The following is a 26648-nucleotide window of genomic DNA, read 5'->3' as shown; positions in this document are numbered from 1 at the left end:
TTCTGAGTATATTCCACTGATGAAGGCAGAGCATTTCTTATGCAGAGCCAGAAATCTGGGATCTGGAATTATCCAGTAATTTTTTGCTAGTTTATTTTGTCTTTGTCTTCTCTCGTGGTGCTGTATGAACATTTAATGTGGTTTTAGAGTCAGGTTTTGACTCTAATTTCCAGCATGGTGGTATCTCTTAGATACCCTAAATTATAATTATATATATAGGGAGAATTCACAAAAAAAAAAAGATGAAGACAGGTGGTGTAGACAACAAACATATGTATTAGTTTAACGCTCAGGAAGTGAAAAAGTCTTTAGCGTTTTGAGCCTATGCTCTTCCACTGAAAGAAACACAGAAAGAAACAAGGAGAGAAAATAAACAATGTGTAGTGGCTAGCGGTGTGTGTATGTATGTGTGTGTGTGAGACAGGCTTCTAACAGTTTCCATTCACTGAATCCACTTACAAGGCTTTGGCTGGCCTAAGGCTATGGTAAAAGACACTTACCCAAGGTTCCACATAGTGGAACTGAACTCAGAACCATGTGGTTGGAAAACAAATTCTTACCACACAGTCAAGCCTGTGCCATTATCATGGTGGTGGTGTTTGGGGAATCAGATGCGGAGTAAAACAGAACTAAGTCTTACTTCCTGTCTGCTCTAATGTTTTTTAATCATTCATATAACTGTTGTTGTTGTTGGTGGTGATGGTTATGGTGTTGTTGATGTGATTATTCCGTCATCAAATGTAATTATTGTCTAATAGAGCGGATAATTATTTAAATGACTTCAACATTTCCACATTGTTGGTAGGTTAAAGCATGGGTAACATGGAACTACCACCACACTACTACACTTACTTAACCCTCTAACTATACCACTTGTTGATTCATTGATGTGTGGGGGTTAACCATGAGTAACATAGGACCACCACATCACACTATCTAACTCTCTTACTATACAATTTGTTGGTTGACATGGGTATGTGGGTGGGTTTAACCATGGGTTAAACAACACTACCTAACTCTCTTACTATAACCACTGGTTTGTTGGTTGATGGGTGGGTGGGTTAATTATGGGTATTGTGGGACTATTACCACCAGACCACACTATTCAACTCTCTGCCCCCTACTATCTAAGTTAAGAGACTCAAAAAAAGATCTACAAATCTCTGCACCCTAACACACACCATATGCTTTTTACGTGGTTGCTCAGTCTGTTGAAATAGCAACCAAATCTTCCTCAAATCACACCTAATCATCAAATAACACAACAGGAAGGCAATATATGATGGCACAAGCATGTTACATAAAGCTTACACCACATATGTGTAAAAATGTATAACTCATGTTTTATAAGGTTCACTCCACATGTAGATGGGTGGAATGGTATATTTGAGCATTTTCTATTTATCCTGTTAACATGAATGTCAAAGCTGTGATCATTTTTTTCTGGCATAATTTATACAGTACTAAGTACTCAATATGTCCCTTCTTTTTTAAGGTGAAAGAGTGTGATGTGAGGGAAATTTGGTTACTATTTGTAGCAAGTGGAGACAATTCCATAGAAGTTGCTTTTAAATGACAGTGGGAAAAAAAGAAAAGCAACGTGTCCAGTCTACCACACAACCACCGTTACTTAGATCTCTTCATGTCAGTATGTTCAGTCAGGTCCTTGCTCTGTAGGGCAGACCTAAGTTGTTCTGGACTGCCTATCTACCAATGCATCATAGGTCTGCTCAACAGCAATTAAAAAGTTGTTTCTACAATAGCACGTGGGTTGGGGTATTACACCTTCACATTATCTTCATGGATTAGTGGAAGTGACTCACTAAAGGACTCAGGATCAGACGAATTTTAGCTAAGAATATCTGAAATACAAGGAAGCTAATAAAAGTCTGTATCAGTAACACCGATAATAAAATCTGAAGAAGTTTGTAGAGCTCATAAGACCTTAATCCCAAATTTCAGGGTTTGTTTACACTCCTAATACCAAATGGCACTTATGAGTTCTTTTAATATTTCGACTTATGTATGAAATTTACCATTTATTAGGGACCAGAGAGGTGGTGATTGGATGCTTTTGTGGGTTTATAGTAAGGATAAGGGGCCAATATGACATTTGAGTGTTGGAGTAGATATGCTAGGGAGCAAACAGGTGATGGTTGAGTGTTGTTGAGATTTGCAGTAAAGGTTAGGGGCCAGAGAAGGGATGTTTGATTGTTGCTGATTTATTGGGAGGATTTAGAGACCAGGCAGGTATGTTTGGATGTTGTTAGTTTGTAGTGTGGATTGGGGTTCAGACACACAGTATTTGAGTATGATGTAGGTTGTTGTGATGGATCAAGAAATGGTTAACCCTTTGAGCCACCGGTTTACCAGTGGATGGCTTATTTCTCTCTACGCTGTAGCACCAGTTGAATGCCAGGTATATGGTAAAATAAGGTTCAGGAGGTCAGGGTTGAGGATCAGTCAAGATATGATGGCACAAGAATTGATTAAGGTCCTAATCACAAGAATTAAGGCCCGTGCTGAGGAAAGGAAGCAGGATAATTAGGTTTAACAGTTGTTGCTTTTGTTGTTATTGTTGTGGCAGTGTTTTGTTTCCTGATGAGCTGAAATCACCAAAGATCATATCGTGGCACGTACAGTTCACAAGACAACAGTGAAGTAAATAGTTTAGTAGCAGGGGTCTGTTTTGAGGATGAAGTCAGGCTGCAAGCTGATGTATCAAAGGGAAGTAATTATAGATAGTTTTGTGAAAGGTCACTGATTGTAGGTCAACCAACTTTTTAAGGATGAAATATTGTGGGTGTGGAAATAAAGGCGAGGGGAACTTAATACAATTTTTGGGGTGGGATAGAAAATTTAAGACAAGTTGTTATTTAGCCCCAGGTCAATCCTGAGCCAGCAGATTTATAATAACAGAAACTATTCCAGTAATATCCAAACTGATTTTATGTATCTTGGATTACTTTGTCCAATAGGACCTTCAAGGGAATTTGACTGTTATTTCTAACAGATTAAACCACTGAATAGAGGCTCCTCCAATTCCAAAAGAAAGTTGAGGGAGCATGAGGGCTTCTTTCTGCATAGTTGTCTACTGAAATGATCATTTGTGTGTGTGTGAGTAGGTGCAGGTATGGCTTTGTGGTTAAGAAGTTCTCTTCCCAACTATGTAGTTTCAAGTTCAGCTTCACTATGCAGCACCTTGGACAAGTGTTTTCTATTATAGCCCCAGGCCAACCAATGCCTTGCAAGTGGATTTGATTGAGGGAAACTTCATGGAAGCATGTCGTATATGTGTGTGTGTTGCCCACCTGTGTTCCTATTCTTGTGACTTTGCCATTTGACAAAAGAGATCAATAGAGTAAAAACCAGACCAGGGGTGATTTGTTCTGAAAAACCCTCCAGGACAGTGCCCCAGCATAGCTGCAGTTCAATGGCTGAAACAAGTAAAAGAACGGACAATAGAAGCACACACACACACACACACATATATATGTATGTATATATATACACATATACATGTGTTTGTGTGTATTCAGTGACTAAAAGCATTGAGAGTTTTGTGTATTGAAATTTGATAATAGCAGTGCACAACACCCTTAACCATTACAGCTGAATAAAATATGTACAATTTTTATATACTGAGTCTTGTTTGTTTCAACAAGCCTACACACATGCACAAATACTTAACTTGAACATCTACTCACTCCCTTGACTTTATCAGTGAGAAAGAAAGTGCAAAAACTCTCGGCACTGACCCCTTCCTCAAGCCAATATATGTACGTATGCATGTGTTGTGACAGCACATGACCTAGCAGTTAGGGTCTTACACTCAAGATTACAAGATCATAGCTCTGTGAACACTTTGACATCTGTTGTGTTGCACACCATGCACCTGTATAGGTACTATATATATATATATATATTATATTAAATTAGAGATAAAACCACTATTAGGCAAATCATACAATGAAAAACTTAAGCCAATACATAAGATTAATTAATTAATATTATTTAAATATATATCAAAATTATTAAAAAAGATAATTAATATAACGATTGTAGTGTTATATTAATTATCTTTTTTAATAATTTTGATATATATTTAAATAATATAAATTAATTAATATTATGTATTGGCTTAAGTTTTTCATTGTATGATTTGCCTAATAGTGGTTTTATCTCTAATTTAATATAATATATTTTACTATATAATTGGATTCAATCCTAAATCTGATTTTCCCCTGTAAGTTTGGATTTATTCCCTAATATTTTATTTTATATATATATATATATAATATATATATATATAATATATATATATATATATATATATATATATATGATGTTCAACTATTATTACCTAATATTCTAAAAAGTATCTTGAGTCAGTTTCTAGAGTAGCTAGAAACTGACTCAAACAAAATAAAAATATTACTAATCTTCACTATAGGCACAGACGTGGCTGTGTGGTAAGAAGCTTGCTTCTCAGCCACATGGTTCTGGGTTCAGTCTCACTGTGTGGCTCCTTGAGCGAGTATCTTCTACTATAGCCTCAAGCCAACCAAAGCCTTGTGAGTGGATTTGGTAGATGGAAATTGAAAGAAACCCATCATATATGTGTGTGTGTGTCTGTGTTTATCCTCACTATCACTTGACAACCTGTGTTGGTATGTTTGTGTCTCCCTACCTTAACGGTTCTGCAGAAGAGACCAGTAGTACTAGGCTTTAAAAGAAATAAAATAAGTATTAGAACTGATTCATTTGACTAAAAAGTTTTCAAGGCAGTGCCCCAGCATGACCGTAGTCTAATGACTGAAAGAAGTAAAAGATAAAAGATCCAGTATTGAGTATTCTTTGAGTGTGGTTGGATGGATAGATAGACAGATTGATGATTAGCTATGAATGTATAATCTATGTGGTAAGTGGCTTGCTTACCAACCACATGGTTCCGGGTTCAATCCCACTATGTGGCACCTTGGACAAGTGTCATCTACTATAGCCTCAGGCTGACCAAAGCCTTGTGAGTGGATTTGCTAGATAGAAACTGAAAGAAGCCCATCATATGTGTGTGTGTTTATGTTTGTGTGTCTGTCTCCCCCACCATTGCTTGACAACCGATGTTTATGTGTTTACATCCCCGCAATGTATTGGTTCGGCAAAAGAGATCAATAGAATAAGTACTAGGCTAACAAAGCATAAGTCCTGGGGGTTGATTTGTTTGACTAAAGGCAGTGCTCCAGCGTGGTCGCAGTCAAATGACTGAAACAAATAAAAGAATGCTACCAATTATTGCATCAAAGAAGGTACTGTCACTAATTCTTATTCATGATTCTTAGAAATGTCCCCATAAGCAGGAATTATCAGGGCAAATCATTTTCTATTAAGAACTAGTCAAGTAAGGGATATGTACCTGATCTTTGACCCCCGTGATTACTAAGGTGGGTCACTCAGTTAAAAATATACCACACCCAACTCCATAGCTCTAGAGGGTTTTTCTACAAATTTGCTCGATGTGCTAGAAATAGCAGCCAAATCTCTTTTTAAAGAGAGGGCGCATATGATGAAGTTTTCAAGGGTGGTCATAATTGGGCTGTCTTTGATCATAGCTTTTTTGGATCAAGACAGGCACACACATATAGTCACATACATATATAATTATACAAGTAGATGGATTATTACGTACATCACCATTACAAACATTCCTACACAAACAAACAGACACATACGCACGCACACACACTCACACTAAAATAGACATACACATTGTATAATATACTGCGATCAGGTAGGGCTGGGAGGCGTAACAACAGTATGTGTGTATGTGTTGAAATACTGTCACACATTTCCACTGTATAGTCACAACACGCACTCAAATTCCTGTTCACAGTTGCACACACATATGCCTGTATGTATACATATACACATACACACACACACAGACATTGAGTAAAACATTCTTAGCTGCCGGAGTGAGTGGTGTATGAAAGATGGGGAGGAGGAGGTGGTGGTGGTGTCTGTGACGACCGTGTGAACTGAGGAGGAAATGTTGAGATATGTGACGGAGGAGTAGTGGTAGGTATTGTCGGCAGGGACGTAGAAAGAAGTAGTGAGAGAGAAAGAGAGCAACAGGATACATGAGGAGAGGGTGGTGTGGAGTGAGAGAAGAGTAAACATGTAAAGGAGGAGACAGAGACATATAGAAACTAATGAAAGAAGAGGGAGAGAGAAAGAAGGGTTGTACGAAAATCAAAGACACAACTCCTTCCCTTTCTCAGTTTATTATTAAGTATTATAATACTTTATAGCACGTTTGACTGCTGGCTAGGTTAGCTGTACAGCAAGTACCTGGTGCTGTAGGGTAACCAGCAGACACACGTGTACTACAGACTACACATACACACACATATTTATGTACATACACAAACACATTATATACATACGCACACATACACGCACATAGGACGAGGATTAACTGTCCGGACGACTGTACAACAACTGGATATTGAACTCGCGTATCTAATGCCATGCCTTTGGAATTATTAAGATTTCAGTGGTTACATAACTCCCGTGTGATATTTACCTGGGGAAGGGTATCCAGTGTGGCGCCACCCTAACGGGTGGTTATTGTTTTAAAAGGTAGGTTTGTCTTTTGCTTTTCTCACCCTGAATTTGACAACCGTTTCTTCGCGTCATCTCCCTCCAGACGACAACATTTCTGATACCGCCTCTTTCTGTCTGTGTTGGAATGTGGTGGCTTTATATATATATATATATATATATATATATACACACACAACGACAACACTCATACTGTTGTGTGCATGTGCGTTTGTGTTTTATCTATGTGTATATACACTCTTGTAACGAATGTATGTATAACAAATATACCTATATAATAAATATATCAATGTACAAAAGCATTTTACAAAATCTTTTGTTCTGATATATTGAGCGGGTAAATTTTTTAGTCCCTGGTCAGCCGTAATCAAGCAGGCCTTTGATCAAAAGCATTCCAGTCATGACCGTCCCGTTGTTATAGAAGTATGTCCATAGTTGTGTCCTTACTGGGTTTTATTTTAAGAGATATTTGATTGTTGTTTCTAGCAGTTCGGATCATCCTACAGAGGCTTCTTCGTCGGTTGGTGATAAATCCCGTTGTTAGTGGGATGTATGTGTGTATACACACACACATACACACGCGTATGTGTGCATTGTATACGCGAAAAAAGTATTGTAATGTGTCAGCAATAATCAAGCTGTGTATACATACATATGTTTATGTGTCTTGTTTGAATAAATGTGTCTATACTCAGTAACTAGTTTATCTTCTATACACACTAGAGTTGTACAGGCGTAACAAATTGTAAATGTATTAAGATGTGTAACACACACACATATATATATATATTGGTGGGGTAGTTACTGGAAGGTATAAAGTCAATTTATTGGTGTAATATATATAGCCGTGAGTGTGTTTTGTGTGTCTATAGCTATTTGCAATTATCACGCATCCACAGAGCTAGGACAAGTGAAAATATTGCTTGTTTGGAAGTGCTCACCTGTGAAAAACTACTATTCAGGGAGTTTGGTCAGCCTGTTGCTGTTTGTTAGCGGGACGCACCGAGTCGCACCTGTTCAGTGTGTTTTATGTCGACACTTGAGTAGTGATGGGGGCGGGGCAGTGTTGTTCTGGACTACACACACACAATTATACACATTCTAATTATAATTTTGTGTAATTTAGATATTAGGACTTACATTTTTTTCTAGTTATTTAATCCTAGTTCAGTTTTGATTAAGCAGACCTATGATTAAAGACAATCCAGTCATGACTTCCATATTTTCTTATGGTTAACTAGGACTTCATTATCCAACATGTCTTCTTTTTGTGATGTTCTGTTTGAAATAGCAGCCAAATGTCCCTAAAATCACATCACTCCCTACTGTAGGAATCAACACATTAGATAATGGAGTCTTATCTCTAAAAAGGGCAAGATGGTCACAGATGCAATTATTTTAACCATAAACCTGCTCGACTAGGACTGACCTAGGGTTAAACAATAATTGTAGAACAGCTATCACTATACATGTCAAGTACATTGCCACTACCAAGAATGTTGAACTACAAGACAACAATATACAAATAGGAAGAATGGTCACATTTTGAATGTGGTTGATTGTATGTCTGAAGCAGGGCTGACCTGGGTTTTAAACTACAGCATGGCATTATGTCATAAGTCAACAAAGATGCTTCATATCAGCTGTAGGCAAACTGCAGCCCACTGTTTCTGAATGGCACACATGATGAAAATTTACTTTGAATTTTTAGCTGTGTGGTCCATCTGATGATGAGCCACATCTCATGTGGCCCTCTTCTCAAAAAAGATTACTCATGTTTGCTCTATGTGATTGACCTACCTGCTGGAAAAGGAGCAGGTTTATCCTTCATATTATTCACTAATATCTTGAAAAGGAGGGACATGTTGAATAATTTGTTCTTGAAAACTACATTGTCTCTGAAAGTGAGACTCATTGGTCACATTTTGAGTGTCTTGGATAACCGGTCACATTTGGATTGTCTCTGACCACAGGTCTGTTGGATTAAATCTGGACTGCTTTTTATCACGTCTGTTGGTTCACAGATCACATCTGTTGAATCACATCTGGAAGGTCTTTAATCATATATCTACTGCATTATACTTGACAACAGCAAAAACATTCTTCTCTGCATCCCTCACACCCCATCCAAACTTGTAATCATACAGTTTTTTGGGCTGGTGATGATGGTGGGGGTTTAACCAACATTGGCAATTTTTTTTTTATTGGTCTAAAGCAAGATGCTGTTCTTATAACAGCAGATGGGTGGGCGGGAGGAATATGAGGAATGCACCAGTTGTTCTAACCAGAGGATTTAGTTCAAATTCCTCCGAGATCAGCTTTGTCTTCCATCATTCGATAAAATAAGTACCAATTGCTGACTGGGTTCAATGTAATCAAAGTAGCCCGTCTCCCAAAATTGCTGGCCTTGTGCCAAAATGTGAAATCTATATATGTATGGGAGTGAGACACAGTTTATATATCCTGCTTCAGTACATGGGATGTGAAGAAATTAGTAAGAGAAAAGAACCCGACACTTTTTTCCATTTTCCCAATCCTTTCAAACATTCACCCTTCTACTCCCCTTCACCTGCTATTTCACATGAAACTCTTGACTAGTATTACATTTAAATTAACTACAGGTATCCTGTGTATTCCCACCCTATTGACATGCCTTTCATCTTTCCCGGGGTGGTGGTAGGAATGTAGCTGAAATACTGTACCAGCCAAGTACTGTGGCTTGTGTGCCTCAATCAGAAATTATTACTACTACTACTACTACTAATAATAATAATAATAATAATAATAATTTTCAACTAGCAATAACCACGCCTCGGATAACCCTCATTGGCTATAATAATAATAATAATAATGTTGCTATTGCATTCATGATGTTCTTTTATAATAAACCCTGGCTGAGGATCCAGATACCCTGACTGTTGGCTGTGGAAGTTTATGGAATGTATTAGTCACAGAGTGTGTGTGTGTGTATATATATACATCAAAGTGTATGGCAGTGTGCTTGATTTAGTGTGTGTGTACCATGTGTTAAGCTGGACCTCCTTTCCCTGTGTATGCTTGTAAACAGGTGTTCTCTTTCTGTATGCGTGTGTGATAAGATCACAAGTCAATGTTGTATATAGTTTAGATTTGAACTTTCTTCCTAGATTACAGAAGGTGGGGTGGGTCAGATCCAGTATCCCTTTGATGAATAGTGGATGTCACAGAAAGGGTCAGTTTCTGTACTCCTTTATTAAATATTTGATGTTTCATAGGGGTCAGTTTCATTGATGTTGCAAAGGGGTCAATTTAAGGGATATGTTATGTTTTTTAAATGAGTTTTACATAGGTGTGAGAGTTCTACAAATGTTTCTATTTACATCTAAATCAGGGTTTCTCATCTAACTGATCCCTTTTCCTCTCCATAACAGTACACCGAACCTTGTAGTAGGTATATTTATCATTGTCGTCATTGAGAAGGAGAGAGACGAATATATGCCTTACATAAAGACATGTAACATCAACCAACAATGAGGGAGCTGCTATGTATGGTCACTGAATCTGCTAAGAATAGCAGTGAAATCTCCCTTGGATCACACACTACTCTCTTTAATGATAGACTGACACATTGGATGTGATGTAGATGTAGAGTATATCTGAATAAACTGCAACATGATGGTCATGGCTAGAATGCCTATGATCATAGGTGTGCTTAATCAGTGCTCACCTGGGATTAAACAACAAATACTGATGTGCTAATGGCCAGGTTTGAACTTTAAACCTTCTTGTAACAATATTCCAATGAGTGAAGCATGCAGTTTTAGGATACAGATTGTTACCTCTTTATATGATCTGTCTCCTCTGGATGTCTGTGACTCTCTCCATTCTTAAGTAGTCATTATTTTGACTTGGTTGGACAGACAGCTCCAGCTTGGCCAGACATGTCACTCCAGCTTGAACTGATTTCAGTCAAGGAATGGAGAAGCTTCTGGCTGTGTCTTTGACTTTTGTGCATTCACATTATCCAGAATATCACTGTCAAAACCCCACCATCCTTATACCCACTGTCTCCACCACCAAATGATTATGGTAGCCAAGCAACTAGACAGAACCCCCCCCCCCAAAAAAAAAACTTCCCTCCATATACCATACTTGCTCCTACTTAAGGACTATACTTCACATATTACAGTTGTTAATGGTATGGAGTACAGTATGACAATTTGGACATATTGTGCTCTTTCTACTGTGTTATTGGTATAGACTACTGTGTGGCAGTTTGGACATGTATTCTCTTCACTGTCTATTGTACATATCATCATCTAACATCTGTGTCCCTTGCTGGCATGGGTTGGACAGTTTGATAGGAACTGCTGTGTCCAAGAACAACATTGAGCACCAGTGTCAGATTTGGCTTGTTTTTATATGGCTAGGTGCCCTTCTTAACACGAGCCTTTTTACAACATGGACTGGGTGTCACCTTGCAGTTCACAGGACTATGAGCCCTGGAGTAGATGGTGAGTGGTCAGCTTCATGCTAGGGGACAAGGGGATTACTCTGAGGGAAGGGGTGCAGAGCAGGTTCCTGCAGAGGAATCTGCATGCCTACTGATAAAAAAAAATAGTGGTTACTGGTATCTAGAAATGTTGTACTCTTTTCTACTGTCTACTGTGCGTAGTTGTTGATGCAGAGTACAGTGTGACAATTTAGACATGTACTCTTTTCCATGTTCACAGTATATATGACAGTGGTAATTGGTATAGAGTACAATTTAGTAATCTGGACATGTTATACTCTTTCTACTGTCTACCATACATACTTTATTTTGACAACCTCAGAAGGATGACAGGTAAATTTGAATTAGACAAGATTTGAACTTTGAACATAAAGCTGCATAAACTATACAGCAATTATGTCTACTGGTCTTTTGAGATCGACCATCTTTGATGATGTTAGTGTTGATGATGGTAATGATAATGGTGAAGGTGATAATGTTGCTGGCAATAGTGTTGGTGACAATAAGGTTGGTATTGATGATAATGTTGGCGATTATAATATTGGTGATAATAATATGGATGTTAAGTTTTGGTTCCAGGGTGTGTTGCTTATGGCCAAGCATGATTAAACATACCTATTAGTAAAGCCACTCTAGCGATGACCATCACAATTTGCATAGTTATTATTAAATTGTCCAATGGGATTTTAAATGATGATGTTGTTCCTTATTTTTTGAAGACATTTGCATGAAAAACAAAAATAATTGTTAGCATATTTATGAAAAGGTCTAATAAAGCTGAAACATGTCCATAGTTTTCTCCCATATATACTGAAATGATTTTGAATAATAATCATTAGTCTAATTATTTCTGATTAAGTTTAACTAAAGTTCGCCACATTAAGCATGTTAACGTTGACTTAACTATTGTTTATTCATGGCGTCTCTGAATGATTAACTCCTTTCTTGTTTTGTTTTTTTAATGTCAACTAACATCTCGACTTGTTGGTGAGGAAACTGGATGAAATGTTGTACTCCTCTCTCCTCCTAATAAAGGAATTGGTAGCTCTCGTAATTATTCTTCTCGCTGTGTCCTTAATTAACAAACCAATAGCTCTTGTAATTATTCCTCTATTTGTTCAAGAATAAATGACACCATTGGTTGGTGTTAGTTTATCCATAACATAATACTTTCTATGGAAAATGTCAGTAAAATTGTTAGGTTGTTCACCACAATGATACCAAGTTGTTGGTTTGCTATTGGTGTTAATTATAAGGTACTAAGAAATAACTGATTAGAGATTAATAACAGTGAATTAATTGTATTGAACTGGGCAATATATTTTGCATGAACCTACATGATTGAGTTCAGAGGGAGATTAGGTGAAGATAAGTGACTCACAGGAAGTAGTATTGAAATATTTATGTCAGAGGTCAGAGGTCATGAGTTTATTCAGTGTGAAATTTGGGGACATTCTAGATTCTGCTCTGGACTTATTATTTACTATACTAGTGTTAAAATTTACTATACTAGTGTTCGTTACTAAAAAGTTCAGAACTGGTGTGTTTTATAGAATCAACTGCCAATACATGTCAGAAAGGGTTAATTTCTCTCCTGTCCACCCTCTTTTACCACCCAACCATGCTGTCTATGACTGAAATCGTTTGATAAACAGAGAAAGCAGTGTGTGGTGATAAATTATGCTACTTTTTTCTTCACAAACAGGAAGTAGGTTCTGTTGAGAATTGAGTGAATTCATGGATAAAATGAAGAATTTTTTAAACTAAGACAAGCAGACCAAAAGTTGACTTAAAGTGCAGTTGCACTATAATAATAATAATTATTATTATTATTTCAAATTTTTGCCAAAAGGGCAGCTTGGGAGAGGTGGGGCTGAGTCGATTACATCAATCCCAGGGTTCAACTGGTATTTAATTTATCGACCCCAAAAGGATGAAAGGCAAAGTCAACCTCAGTGGAATTTAAACTCAAAATGCAATGACGGGAAAAATACTGCTAAGCATTTCGTCCAACGTAATAATAATAATAATAATAATAATAATAATAATAATAATTTCTACTATAGGCAGACGGCCTGAAATTTCTGGGAAGTGGGTAAGTCAATTACATCAACCCCAGTGCTCAGTTGGTACTTATTTTATGGACCCCAAAAGAATAAAAGACAAAGTCAACCTCAGCAGGATTTGAACTCAGAACATAAAAATCGGACAAAATACCACTAAGAATTTTGTCTGACATGCTAATGATTCTGCCACCTTGCCACCTTAAATACTAATAATTATAATTCTTTGTACTGTAGGCAAAACGCCTGAAATGTTCATGTAGTGGGTTAGTCTATTACATTGACCCCAATACTTATTAAGAGTCTTTCACGTCATCTTGAAGTAAAGACCCTGCAATAGTGTAAAAAGTAACAAATCAAGGCTGATTATTAGGTTTAATTACATGTTAATTATGATGAGCGTATTCAGTGTCTAACATAGTTTAGTTCTATTTTGTGTTCATAATTATAACAACATTTGTTGAGAATATCATCTATGATGTTTATAGCATAGTGTATGGTATCATGTATATATATATATGTGTGTGTGCATGTATGTATGTAAACACACACTCACACATGTATATACATACATATTATGTATATAAATATATCTTTTATCTTTTAGTTGTTTCAGTCATTAAACTGTGGCCATGGTGGAGCAGTATCTTTAATTTTTGGCTAACTGAATGGACACCATTACTTAATTTTTTTTTTATTAAGCCTTTTACTTAAACTGTCGGTCTCTGTTGTCATTCAGTGGTGGGGGACAAACGCAAACAAAGACATGCCCACACACACTCACACATACACAATGGGCTTCTTTCAGTTTCTGTCAACTAAACCCACTCACAAGGCTTTGGTCAGCTCAAGACTATATTAGGAACTGAACCCAGGACCATGTAGCTGGGAAGCAAATTTCTTACCACACAGCCACATCTATGTATGTGTGTGTGTGTGTGTATGTATGTATATATATATATATATATATATATATATATATATATATATATGGTGTTATACCTGTGGTCTTTATTTATTAGAAAACTGTTGAAAATGTTGGTCACATTAAAGCCATGAGTGTTGAATTGTTAAAGGTGAGGAAGTTAGTTAGGGTGTCTAGAAAATATATAGTGGGTGTGTTGTGGGATAGAGGGGATTAAATCAAAGACACCTGACCTGAAAATCAGAACCTGTGGTGGTTTGTTGCTAAAAAAAACCTGTCTGACCCATCACAACACTGAACAATGCTTAAACAAACTACAATGAGTGGGTGGGAGTGTTTGTATTCACAATAAAGTTAGATCAAAGAAAAACATGATGTGGTGGTGGGAGTGATAGTACTGTGGGTGGTGGTTGCAGCAAGTTTGGAAAGAGAGGAGGGGGTAGTGGGGGTGGAATGGGGATGGCGGGGACAGGATTTGGGTTGCATCAGATTTGGTGGTTGTGGTAGTTAGTGACAGGAAGACTTCAGAAAAGTTATGAACAAATAAATGTAGATCCATATCTTCTGCTAAGTGTGTGTGTATATATATATATATATATATATATATATATATATATATTACCGTGACCGACCAGGCTATCAGATGTTGCTACACATCGCTGGTCACAATGCGCTTTGCATTGTGTTAGCTTTCAAATGACGCCACCCCACTGGCTAAGCAAGCAGGCCAAGATATATATATATATATATCAACATCAGAATAAAAATCAAATGGAAATTGTAGTTGTGATACCCGTTGCCGGTGGCACGTAAAAAACACCATCCAAACATGGCCAGTGCAAGCGCCGCCTTGACTGGCATCCATGCCAGTGGCACGTAAAAAGCACCAACCAATCGTGGACATTGCCAGCCTCCTCTGGCCCCTGTGCCGCTGGCACATAAAATGCATCCTCTACACTCACGGAGTGGTTGGCTTTGGGAAGGGCATCGAGCTGTGGAAGCACTGCCAGATCAGACTAGAGCCTGGTGTAGCCTCCTGGCTTCCCAGACCCCGGTTGAACCGTCCAACCCATGCTAGCATGGAAAACAAACATTAAACGATGATGATGATATATATATATATATATATATTTAGCAGGGGTTCTCAATTGGAGCCCATATGACCCTTGAGGGTCTATGTATGATTTTGCTGTTAAAAATTGTGTGCATTAAATCAGACACAGAATATTTTAAGAATTCTTAATACAATTCCTAATAATATTTAATTTAAGTATAGAAATATAATAGGATTTTGTTAAACATCATGGGGTTCCAGTAAAGTAAAATAAAAATCAAGGCAGTCCATAGGCAAAACATAATTGAGAACTACTGATATATATAGCCTGTTTTGACACTAGGGGACCTTTAATTTTTTTAACAGCCTCAGGTGAAGGTTGAAGTGACAAATCAAATAACAGTACAAAACGGGGAAAGAAAAAAAGAACAAAAAAAGCACAGGAAGGGTTTTGTAGTCATGTGAGCTTGCATAGCAACTTTGCTAGTGACAGTTGCTGACAAAAAAACAAAAAAAAAAAAAAGAAGCATTTAATGCATGCTGTACAGTGGTTGCTGTTAGGAAGGGAATCCAGCTGCAGAAACCATGCCAAATGGACACCGGAGCACAATGCAGTCCTTGAAACCATTGGATTCGGTCAAGCTGTTTTCAACTCATGCCAACATGGAACATGGATATTAAATGATGATATACATGTGTTTGTATGTGTATATACATATGCACACACACACACATACACACTCATGCACACATTCACTTAGCCATCACTCGCAAGTGAGTATGGCTTGGCAGCTTGTACCAAACTTTCATTTAGTTGTTTTACATTTTTGTATGTGTACATACTTATATATATATATATATATATATATATATATATATATATATATATATAAAAGAGAGGGAGAGAGGGAACGAGAGAGAGACTAAGATGGAAGGCAAACTTACATTTGTATGCTTTTAGTAAACATCTACTTTTAGCTTCACAGTGAAAAGTAGACACTGCCGTTGAACCACAGGTTTTGCCCTCTGTGGCCAGAATGAAAACTTCTCTCTATCTTTCTTTTACAAACACCCCCACACACGTGTGTGTATGTATGTCTGTGTGTGTATGTATGTCTGTGTGTGTGTTGAAAAAAAAACCTATGGCTATCACTTGGAGTTGAGGATGACTTTGTAGCATATTGTTTTCACTAATTGTTTTAGATTCTTGTATGTTTGCAAGTAGACATGGACACCCTCTAGGTAGTCACCACCCTTGATCCAGTGGAGTATCCATGATGTAACAGGTGTAACCTTATGATCACGAGGTCAACACCCTACCCACTAAGCCATGCCTTCACATAGCACACACACACACACTACTACTACTACTACTTGGAAACTTGTGCTCTAGTTTTATTTTAATAGTTGGGTCTGTTTGTTCAGCTAAACCTTTCAAAGTAGTACCCCAGCATGGCCACAGGTCTGATGACTGAAGCAAGATAAAGGCTGTATATGAAACATTAAGTCTTTGATAAAGAGATTTCGCTTTATTTTATTCCTTATTCATAATTAATTAACACATAATTAATCCATTGTATTTTACAATGTAATAATTAAAACATTTTTGCACCCATCCTCCTGCTCTCTCTCCACTAATTAGGCACCTTAATGTTTAATTTATTAAATAGCTTTATCTTCATTAACCCTTTAACATTTAGTATTCACACTATTCTGTCGAAAGTAATGCTTTTTTTATTTACATTATTTTGAATTTGTTATGCATTATCTTGTAGCTTCAAGAATTTGATAAGGCAACTGTTAATTTTTAGAATGGTATGGTAGGGTTGGTGTGAGAAACCTGATCTGGCCAGTTTGAAGATGAGGCATACTCTTTTACTTGTTTCAGTCATTTGACTGCTACCATGCTGGAGCACTGCCTTTAGTCAAGAAAATCGACTCCAGGACTTATTCTTTGTAAGCCTAGTACTTATTCTATCGGTCTCTTTTGCCGAACTGCTAAGTAACGGGGATGTAAACACACCAGCATCGGTTGTCAAGCGATGTTGGGGGGGGGGGGGGGAACAAACACAAACACACACACACACACACACATATATATATATATATATATATATATATACATATACATATACATATATACGTCAGGCTTCTTTCAGTTTCCGTCTACTAAGTCCACTCACAAGGCTTTGGTCGGCCCAAGGCTATAGCAGAAGACACTTGCCCAAGATGCTACACAGTGGGACTGAACCCAGAACCATGTGGTTGGTAAGCAAGCTACTTACCACACAGCCACTCCTGCGCCTATGTAAAATATTTCAGCCAAACATGACTGGTTTAAATGCTAAATGGTTAATATTTTTCCCAAATCTACATAAAGAAGGCAGCTGGTATAGACAATGGCATGTTGTTATAGATGTTGTTTAGTTCCAGATACATCCTGATTGTGCAAACTGATGATCAAAGATGCTTTGACCATCACCATCCCTTCTTAACAGCATATCTCAGGCTACATTATCCAAACTGTCCTCTTTTCTGAAACAATAGGAAATGATCCAATTCTATATTTCAGAGACGAGGAATTTTTACATTCTGTATTAACTGAAGTGGTGTCCTCATCTTGATTGTTGCTTTTACTACGTTACATTACATATAAAATTCCTTGTCTCAAAAATATAGAATTATAATTTCTAATTGGTATTGAGTTTATAAGCCTTAACCCTTTCGTTACCAACCCGGCTGAAACTGGCTCTGGCTCTGTAGTACAAATGTCTTGTTTTCAAAAGTTCTGAATTAAAATCTTCCACCAAACCTTAGTCATAAATTATGTTCCTAAAACTAGCTTAATGATAACTAAGTTATTTTACTAAATTCTTTGTTATATCTAAAATTATTGAGAGAAACAGAGCATCTCAAAATAAATACAGTTACAAAAGCATTAAACATTCACTCTGACACTGCCTGCAGGCATAGTGTAATTGATAAAGGCACTGGTGAATGCAGTGCAGTCACTTAGAGGTACTGAGTTCAATCCCAGGCAAAACACCTGAAGAAGGCTTTAGCATACACAGCCAAAACATAGTGAAAAGCAACAACCAAGATGAAGACACCAGTCCAACTAATGCATTGTAGGAAGTGACTTGAGGGGCATTAGCTGTTATATCTAGTATGGATAGTAAAGTAGTCTCTGATGGCATTCTTCACTGTTCTATGTTTAGCCTTTACTACTTAGTACTGGTCACGGCTATAAGGAGAGGTACCCCTCACTGTGTGCAATATGTGGTTATGCAGATATTGCACACAGTGAGGGGTACCTCTCCTTATAGCCGTGACCAGTACTAAGTAGTAAAGGCTAAACATAGAACAGTGAAGAATGCCATCAGAGACTACTTTACTATCCATACTAGATATAACAGCTAATGCCCCTCAAGTCACTTCCTACAATGCATTAGTTGGACTGGTGTCTTCATCTTGGTTGTTGCTTTTCACTATGTTTTGGCTGTGTATGCTAAAGCCTTCTTCAGGTGTTTTGCCTGGGATTGAACTCAGTACCTCTAAGTGACTGCACTGCATTCACCAGTGCCTTTATCAATTACACTATGCCTGCAGGCAGTGTCAGAGTGAATGTTTAATGCTTTTGTTACTGTATTTATTTTGAGACGCTCTGTTTCTCTCAATAATTTTAGATATAACAAAGAATTTAGTAAAATTTAGTTATGTGGTTATGCAGATAACTTATATAAGAATTTAGTTATGTGGTTATGCAGATAACTTATATAACTGTATCTAAGTTATACTATTGCATGTATAGCCACATATATAGCTACATGTGTTTAACCACATGTGTCTATAGCCACATTAATGTGTGTGTATGACTGAGTGTTAGTGTGTATTCACTTGCCTATTAGACCAGCTTTGGCTTGTGGCTTAGCCTGCTAGAACATCTCCTTCATATCATAACTGGAATACCTTTAATTATTGGTCTGTTCAAACAGAGCTGACCTTGGGTTAAACAACAGTGAACACTAAAGTAAACAAAGTGTTCAAGCCTTATTTACAGTTTATATGTCCTTCACTGTGAGGTAATTATTATGGCCATTCAACACACACCTCTACAATCCTCACACACCCACGTCCACTCTCACAGATACCATACACTGCACCATGACCACTGGACACTTTGGGGGTAGACCTGTGATTCTCAACCATTTTTTACTTATTATGGTCCCCCTTTTATTCCTATTTTAATCCCCTGCCCACAGCCATTCTATGTTTCAAGAAATCACATATTTTTTACAATTAAATTTTATTAGGAATTGTATAAAAAATTTTTTTAATATCTTTTGTGTATGGTAGAAGTATAAGCAACTTATTGCACATAATTTTTAACAACAAAGTCCTATAGGGACCCCCATGAGACATACTGACTCTGATTGAGAAGCACTGGCGTAGAGAAACTCAATTGGATATGCTGGGTGCTTAAACTCATAGTTGAACACTGGAGAGTGGCCAGTTATTTTAGAAGAATGGATGTATTTGTCTGCTCAACAAATTATTAGTGGTCTAGGACGTAACAGTAGCGAACTGGACAATAGGTGTTGTTTTTATTACATGTCCCTTCACTTTTATCAGTTCAAATCCTGTTGGGGTCAACTTTTATTTCCCATACCACTAGGACTAGATAATGGATACACTTGTCATTTACTGGGGGAGGGGGTTGACTGAATCAATTATCCTCCTCTTCTACCTCTTCTATATATACTTCTATGACTATTTAGCTTAAAATTTCAGTTGAGGGGACATTGATGTTGTCCCTGACAGCACTTGAGCTCACAACAGCAGGACAACGAACCTACTTATTTCTAGACATTTAATCTTGGTCCTTCTCTCTCCCCCTCTGTCTCTCTCCTCTCCCCTTCACCCTTTTCCTTTTTTGTTATTTTCTCTAACAACCCCATCAACTTCCTAAAATAACATTTGTCTATTTTAGGTAATTCTCCTCCCCTTTCCTCACCCTCTGTTTATTTATCTACTTTAATTAGTTATTATCTCAAACTTGGGATTAACTCACACCTCACCTCACCGTCCTTCATCCCACCCCATATTCCCCACTCCACCTCGACTCATCCTACCTCAATGTCCCCACCCTACACAGCAAGTTACATTACACAATTTGGGCAAATTGGAGAGAAAGAGTTTCTGCCTTGTGCATCTGTGTCTAGGGTGACTTGTGTAGATTCATGTGTGTATATGTGTGTGTATATATACATATATATATATATGTATATATATATATATGTCTGTGTGTGTGTGTGATTGTAAAGTCTGTGTGTATGTGTCTTTGTGTGAGTAGGAACTGTATATACATCTATTCATGCATTTATATATCTGTCTGTCTCTAGAGAAAGAATATTTTAGCTAACACTGGTCCTTTGACCATCCAGACATGAAGATACTTAAACAGGTGAACAGTGGTGGGCCAGTGAAAGTGGAGCATGACTGCAGAAGCTGTCAACTATAAACTAAATATCAAGAGGTCTTCTTGTGAACGTGACCGGGGCATTACTGCCAGCAGCGATTTACACTGGACAAAGCACATCTCTAAAATTGTCAAGAAGGCTGAGGGTGTCTTGGCATCAGTCAGCAAGACCTTTGTCAGCTGCTCTCCAGCTATTTATTTAAGGCTGTATATGGCTATGGTGTGGCCACACTTGGAATTTGCATCACCAGTCTGGAAACCTATATTGCTCAGAACATTGACCTCCTGGAAACTGTTCAGAGACTAGTAGTAGTGGTGGCGGTGGTGGCGTCGGCATCAAGGCAGCAAGCTGGCAGAATCCTGAGCACACTGGCATTTCATCTGTCTTTACATTCTGAGTTCAAATTCTGCTGAGGTCAACTTTGCCTTTCAGCATTGATAAAATAAGTACCAGTTGAATTCTGGGCTGGGGTCATTGTAATTAACTTAACCCCTCCCCTGAAATTTCTACTTTGTGCATAATTTGAGACCATTGTTATTATTGTCATAGATTGGTAGAATCTCCAGATTTTACCAGCATAATAATATTAATTTCATTTATTTGTCACAAAAGCCACTAATGAAGTGACATTACAGACACACATTACAAAAATTAATTATATAAAGGCATGAAAAACAACAGCGTTCCAGTAGAATGAAATGAGACTTTGAAAAAGCGGTCAGAGCCATCTAGTGAAGTAAGAAACCAGGATTATTAAAATATTGAACATTTAAAATTTTTTTCCAGAAACAGCTTGAGATGAGTGTTAAATGTTTTAATTTTGTAATGTCACTACCACAACCACCACAACAATAACAACTACCATTACACACCTCTACCACCACACAACATCCATTACGTACCACCACCACACTTTCATCGTCATCATTATTTTCAAATTAGATCAAACACACATCCACACACACACACACACACACACACACACACAGACAAATCACCACCACCTTCTCCACCCATCACCACTACCACCTCTGCCACCATTGCTGCCTTCTTCACAGCCTATCTCCACCACCACTACCATTTTACATTATGTAAAAGTGAGTAATCAGCTATCTTCAATATACATTGTTTTAAAATTGTTTACACAGACTAAACAGTCAGAAATTATAATACTCACTCACATACATACATTACTGGTAGAACACACACATATACTATCCACATACTCATTTACTACATGCACGTACACACACACTCACACACACACATACACACGTGCACATTTTATTGACAGTGATTTCCAAGTTTCACCAGAGTAGTGAGGCTGACAACCAGCAAAACTTCAAGTCACTGTCAATAGAATTGTTAAAATTATTTTACATTTAACATGAGTCCTTTCATCGCTTGTTTAGTTTGTATGTCTGTAAAAATATCCTTTAACTATATATGCATGCACTTATATATATATATTAATAATAAGTAAGTAAAATTTAAATTACTTTAATCTCAAAACGCGTATATAATTAATCCTGGTCGTGTTGATTCATTGTTTTTCTCTTGGCCTTCGTAAAAAAGTATGTTTACCGTCATGGAGATTCTTATAGTAGCAGAAAAGGAATTTTTAACTCCTATTTATAATTTCAGTATGTGGTGAAGCAATTAGCAGAATCCTTATTATAATTATGCATGTATATATATATATATATATATATATATATATATATATATAGCAATAAAAATTTATATATAAAGAACGTGAAATACACGAAGGGACGAACACGGAAAACAGACAAGTCATTTGAAGCCTTCAATCTTCAGTCAGAAACCAAATCATCTTGGCAAATTTCGGCTGTTTAATTCTGAGATTTGCTCCAACTCGGCCAGCCCCAAGGAAAAAGCGAAGCTGTGGGCATTAGATTTCTTGGTAGAAGGAAAGAATGTAAACGCAACAGAGACGAATATAAAAACAAGAAACGAAAACAAAATTGAAAACAGTAACAGTTAAAAACAGGATATATATATATATATATGTAGATAGATAGATATCTTAGCTCTAAGATTCTACAAAAGCAACGAGCCTTCTCTAAACATCTTAGTTGTTCACCTTCTTCTTGGCTCTACTCAGGCCAACTCTCATTGCTATCATGTCATCCCAGAACATACTGCACCATGTCTTCCTTGGTCTTCCTTTTGGTCCTTTTCTTCTTTCTGGTATCCACTCCATCACAATGGCACCATGCCTCTTCTGTTGTACTCAAAGCACATGGCTAGTAATCCTAATCCATCACTTCATCATCATGTCCTGCAAACTTCTCTTGCCAGCTCTACTTATCAACTACATTAATCTCACCTGTCTGGAGCTTGAACACCTGTAAAGGCCATGGATATTCTCCCTCTAGTTCTTGCTAATTTATTTTAAAAATCTAGTTTAATAAGCATATCTATCTACACATACGCACACACATATATTAATCTTCACTTTTATGTTAAACTGAAGCATTAGTCAATACTTTCGGCAGAGTACAAATCATTATTCTTTTACAGGAATAGTTTGACAGTAACTTTGCAGCTTCAGTCTGTGTAAGCTTCATTGGACTGTCCAATGTAGACTAAGCAGGCCACAGCTTCAGTCTGTGTAAGCTTCATTGGACTGTCCAATGTAGACTAAGCAGGCCAAAACTTCACAGTTTCTGTCAACAATATATATATATAAAAGAGAGAGGAGTGGAGATAAATTCTAAGATTTATTTAATACATTCTTATATTTGTTTCATTAAGGAATTGGTCTGTCATGCAAAGTTTTACCTTACAATAAATTACATCATCAAATCATCAGATATTGTATAACAAATGGAATATTAGCTTCAATACAATTTATAGCTGTTCGACAGATACATTAATTTTGCATTCATATTTCTTTTATCCAAATTGAGAGGCTGTCAAAAAGCATGGTCTTGTGAGCATACTCAAACATCACTGTTTCTGAGTCATTTGTCATTGAAGAATTTGCATGCTAAATCTAAAGCCTTAACAGGAACCCGAATATTAGGGAATAAAAATCCACGGTACAAATTTGGGGGAGCTTAAAGCTAGGTTTATTTATAATACTTCTCAACCAGGATGTAACTGTGTTGCCATTGTTCCATTGCCATAGGTTGGTATCCTTAATTTTGATATTGGTTTCAAATTTCAGTGCAAGGCCAGCACTTTTGAGGGAGTGGTTAAGTTGCTTGCGTTGACCGACCCTAGTGTTCATCTGGTACTTCTTTTACCAACCCCAAAAGGATGAAAGGCAAAGTCGACCTTGGCAAAATCTTCTTAATTTTAATATCAATATTTTGTAACTCAGTCCGAACAAGGTTTATTAACCTACAACTTGGCCTATTCATGAAACTGACCTTTCGATAGTTCAATGATATGAATGCTTTGTTTTCAATTAGACATTCAACTCTTGTCTCTATTGATACTTTCTGTGATGGCCTTAACTTCTTCCTTTTTAGGGAAATCCTTCATAGGTTTTCATGCTAATTTTCACCTAAATGGTTATATTTATTATTTGATATTTTATGTAAGTTGTTTCTCTTATTAGAAAATACAATCAAACTGTTAGAGGCTTAAAATGTCCTTAATTAGTTTATTCTAGAGTTAGAATAATTATGGAATTTTTAAATGTTTAAAGTTATACTTTATAATTTAAGACATTTATGGTTAAAGCTGATCAATTTTGAATGGTACAAAATATTCAACTTGAGAGAATATTTTCAGGTGGTGTTGATGTTGTGCATGGCAGTATTGGAAAACTCAGCATCAAATAGAGATGCCTTCCAACACATGTGACATACAACATCCTACATATTTACAAGCAGAAATTTGATATAGATCCTGTTGTTGGAAATGGTTAGAGCAATGGTATGTTTTTTTTAATTGTGTAGTCCATATTAAATATCTCCATTGCATCATAAATTGTGTTGGTGCAATGGTGCAGTACTCTGTTCCTAAACATCTCCAGTCTCACAAGATTCATATGGTTGTGTGTGTGTGTGTGTGTGCGTGCGTGTATTTATACACACGTCACACACACAGATATATATATATATATATAATATATATATATAGCACTTGTCTTCTGAATTATCCTCAACAGTTGAGTAATATATTTTATTTTAAGTGAATATGATAGACAGAAACTGAAAGAGGCCTATCATTTATTTATTTATATATATATATATATATATAGATAGATAGATAGGTTTCTTTATATATGTATGAGTGTGATTGTGCTGTATTGTATGACAGTCAATACAAGCTGTGTTGTCTTTGCCAATTGTTTTGTCAACAAGAATTCAGTTGCTTCACAGAAGACATGAAATATGAGATCTCTTAGTAGAGTCACCTCCAGGCACAAGTGTGAAAGGGCTTAAAATGTGCTCATACTTGTCAGGTTTGTAGTTCTAGGAACAGAGAATCCTTACTACAACTGGTGTGTGTGTGTTATTCGAGTAATGGTAATGTCCTATTGGAGAGTTTTTGATATCATCTGAATAAACAAATATCTACATTATTCTATGTTATTGATTACATATAGTAGTTCTCCCAGTCTTTTAAATGGTTATCTACAAAGATTTATGGCCCTTGTGCCGGTAGCACGCAAAAGCACCCACTACACTCTCGGAGTGTTTGGCATTTGGAAAGGCATCCAGCTGTAGAAACTTTGCCAGATCAGATTGGAGCCTGGTGCAGTCAAACCGTCCAATCCATGCCAGCATGGAAAGCGGACGTTAAACGATGATGATGATGATATATATATATATGTGCACACATACATACCCTAGCCCCTAATGATGTATATTCAATATGCAAGCATGGAAGTGGATGTTAAATGATGTATTGACAATGTGTGTATGTGTGTATATATATTGTTAGGGAAATTAATAGACAAAGTACTTGAAGTAGCTAGTGTATGTATGTGATTGATAATTAAGATTAAGCTAATTGTAGGAAACATGTTGACAACAGTTACTACTGTCTGTGCACCCTTATCCAGGTTGACTTACAAACAGGGCTATTTTTATGAGTTTTATATTTTTTTTATCATGTCCAGAACAACTGACAACAATCTTGTTATTGAGATGAGCAATTTTAAATGAACATGTTGGTCAGTTTCCCAATACATTCTTTAGTTTACATAGAAGTTATGGTTACAATACATAGAATGAGAAGTGTTCCAGCGTTACTATGTCAGCTTCAAGAAACCAGCTAGTCACCTGATCACATGTCAATCAGGTGAACAGTGAAACCAAATAGACCTCTTACCAAGAAAAAAAGATAGACAGATGATAGTGGATACTAAGTCTTTCTCTAATTCAATATAAATTAGTAAATTAATGACTTCAGACTCAGAGCTAAACAGTCTGCAGAGAGAAAAGACAATCTGGAGAATGGAAACAATTTAAGAGCCTACAACCAAAAGTGTGGAGACTTCCAAATGATATCTATACTAATGATATACTACTTCCAAATGATATCTATACTAGGCGCAGGAGTGACTGTGTGGTAAGTAGCTTGCTAACCAACCACATGGTTCCGGATTCAGTCCCACTGCATGGCATCTTGGGCAAGTGTCTTCTGCTATAGCCCCGGGCCGACCAATGCCTTGTGAGTGGATTTGGTAGACGGAAACTGAAAGAAGCCTGTCGTATATATGTATATATATATATGTATGTGTTTGTGTGTCTGTGTTTGTCCCCCAAGCATTGCTTGACAACCGATGCTGGTGTGTTTACATCCCCGTCACTTAGCGGTTCGGCAAAAGAGACCGATAGAATAAGTACTGGGCTTACAAAGAATAAGTCCCGGGGTTGATTTGATCGACTAAAGGCGGTGCTCCAGCATGGCCGCAGTCAAATGACTGAAACAAGTAAAAGAGTAATAGATCCAACTTCCACAGTGTTTATATACACACACACACACACAATTTCACATTGGGCTTCTGGTTTCCATCTCCCTCAAAGCT

General features: G+C 37.0%; 1 protein-coding gene and 1 pseudogene across 8 annotated transcripts in view; one reads left to right on the top strand and one right to left on the bottom strand.

Annotated features, from left to right (window-relative positions):
* Window positions 1–26648, top strand: part of LOC115216751 (rho GTPase-activating protein 21-A) — a 402000-nt gene that overhangs the window by 250179 nt on the left and 125173 nt on the right. Inside the window, exon 1 of one of the 8 annotated variants that reach the window (XM_036506768.1) lies at window positions 6263–6639. The exons of the other annotated variants lie outside the window; for them this stretch is intronic. The gene's annotated coding sequence lies outside the window, so the exon portion shown is untranslated. Of the gene's footprint in view, window positions 1–6262; window positions 6640–26648 lie in introns of those variants that run through there. 8 annotated transcript variants of the gene reach the window in all.
* On the bottom strand, window positions 9337–9461 carry LOC115216834 (annotated as a pseudogene).

Source organism: Octopus sinensis, linkage group LG10 (assembly GCF_006345805.1).
Source record: "Octopus sinensis linkage group LG10, ASM634580v1, whole genome shotgun sequence".
NCBI classification, from domain to species: Eukaryota; Metazoa; Mollusca; class Cephalopoda; order Octopoda; family Octopodidae; genus Octopus; species Octopus sinensis.
This window is presented reverse-complemented; position numbering and strand designations above follow the sequence as displayed.